At 41.1% G+C, this 2,500-nt stretch overlaps 1 protein-coding gene across 1 annotated transcript in view; it reads left to right on the forward strand.

The window, feature by feature from the left end:
- LOC135113103 (zinc finger protein 503-like) overlaps positions 1-2,500 on the forward strand; it is a 19,819-nt gene that overhangs the window by 8,593 nt on the left and 8,726 nt on the right. The gene's annotated exons all lie outside the window — the stretch shown is intronic.

The following is a 2,500-nucleotide window of genomic DNA, read 5'->3' on the forward strand; positions in this document are numbered from 1 at the left end:
CAGCAGGTTAACATATACACACCTCACCTGTCACTCTTGGTCCCGCACTGTCACTCTGATTCCTCTCGTCGCACTGTCACTCTGATTCCTCTCGTCTCACAACACTACACATACTACAACTGGGACTCAAACTTCTCTCATTTTCTTCAACTATTTACAGATGTCACTGATTTTCTCCCTTTTGATAACTATTACTCATGTCTCTATAATTTCTCTTCCTGGCTCTATGTATTGTACCTCCAGTCTCTCTCCTCCTCTCCAGACACCTCTAATTTCTCTCCTTTTCTTTGTATACTGACTTCTAATTTCTCTCCTTCTCTGTAAATGCTACATCTCTAATTTCTGTCGTTTCCTCTATATATTATACGTGTCACTGTCTAATTTCCTTCACTTTCGCCTGTTACTTTTGCCATTCATTTCTAAAACATTCTTCGGTCACTTCTCCGTCATTAAATAAACAGGTAGTTTCCATAATGCAACATGTTAATAATCTATGTATTACGCCTGTCACTTTAATTTCTCTCTTTTTCGCTAATTACTCTTGCCATTAATTTCTAAACATGTTCCTCAGCTTTCCTATCATTAATGAAGAAGTGGGTTTCAGAATACAACCTGCATATCTATTTAATTACGCTTGGCACTCTCTGTCTTGTGTTCTGAAGCGCCTTGTTCTCCCATCAAGGCTGTTTTCAAAGGCCAAGAAGATTATTACCTATAGATCAGATTTTCGCTAAGCTTTTTCCACCTGACGATGTAGAATCCTTGTTAATTTATTAATGGATTCATGAAATTAATCTTGAAAACTCGAATAACTCGTTCGAATATTAAGCTGTTATTTGTATTACGAAAACTCTCTTGAAAACCTAAGTAATTTTCACTAGACAATCAAACTATCATTAGATGCATGAAAACGCTTGAAAATACCACTAATTTACATAGTAGTCTTTTAAACTATTACTTGAATCATGAAAGCACTTGATAAAACGATTAACCTTTACTTGAATCTGTTAAACCATCTCTTGAGTCTTAAACCTTATAAAACTGTAATAACTTATGCAAGAGCCTGTTAGAGCAAAACTTGAACCTTGAAAAGAACTTGATAAACGTCATAACCTTTCTTGCAGCCTGGCACCACCATTAGAAGCATGAAAACACTCCTGTGAGCCTCAGTTTCTACCACGAGAGCCTCTCAGAACGAGCCGAGATAAGACTTAAGTACAAGAGATATGATCTTTTTTTAACTTCCCTACTGTTATCTACACGCTAGTATCTTCTTGACCTGATGAACTTTTATTTCCTTGTGAGGTGGATATCGTAGTGAACACATCCACTGATCTTATCTCTCCATGTTACGTACGTGTTCTGAAGCGTTTTGCCGTCTTATCTAATAGTCAATTTATAAGATGGTGTACAGGAAATGACTGAGGTGTAAAGGCGGTTATCGTGATTTTAACAGTACCTCAACGATGAGTCAGCGCCACCAAGAGAAACACTCACTGCAACACGTCTGTTTATTTGTGTGGCCCCTGAAAAATAATCCGGGGTGACAACGTGCAAGAATTATTAGTTCCTTAGTCCTTTTGCTCATACCTCAGTATCTTCTGTACCACCAAGAGGAGAAGCACTCTCTGCAACACGTCTGTCTATCTCTGTGCTGTTTGCAAATAGTCCTGATGAGGAAAAAAATAAAAAAGAATATTGCCCCGTGTCTCACTTCCTTATGTTCACACTTCAAGGTGAGAAACACTCCTTGCAGCGCCAGTCTGCGCATGCGCCTCTGTGGCCTTTGAAAATAGTCTGTGTGAACAGAAAGTTACGTAAGGTTGTTACTTAGTTCGTTTTTCTTCTGCATCAAGATGAAAAGTATTCATTACAACACGCGCTGTACATATTTCAGTGGCCCTTGAAGAAAGTTCTCTTGAGAGAAAAAAAAAATTGTAAGATTGTGGGCCTTTATCTCGTGGCTCTTTCAAACGCGTGCGCAGCGTTTTAACATTCAATAGAGTTCGATAGGACCATTCACATGACGTAGTGCACGCATGTACAACGCGGCGCAAACGCCCACGTCAGGAAGGACCCGCGCATTCTTCCAGACCCGCGCATTCTTCCAGACCCGCGCGTCCTTGCTCGCTACATGTAGTAGCAGTGGCAGTGGCAGTGGCAGCTTACACACCAGCGTCTTGGTGCACGCACACGTTGGCTGCGCTCCCATCGCCCATCGCGCAAATATATAATTTCATAATCTCTCTCTCTCTCTCTCTCTCTCTCTCTCTCTCTCTCTCTCTCTCTCTCTCTCTCTCTCTCTCTCTCTCTCTCTCTCTCTCTCTCTCTCTCTCTCTCTCTCTCTCTCTCTCTCTCAAGGCACAACAAACAGCGGGACTTGGGAGTTTTGGGTGGGAATTTTGTAAAACTGGATTTTAGGATATGAAAATTATTTACTCCCTTACACTGAGCAGAGAAGCACGTGCAGGCATTGAAGCCCCACAGTCCGGCAACTGCC

This window comes from Scylla paramamosain, chromosome 25, assembly GCF_035594125.1.
Source record: "Scylla paramamosain isolate STU-SP2022 chromosome 25, ASM3559412v1, whole genome shotgun sequence".
Classification (NCBI taxonomy): Eukaryota; Metazoa; Arthropoda; class Malacostraca; order Decapoda; family Portunidae; genus Scylla; species Scylla paramamosain.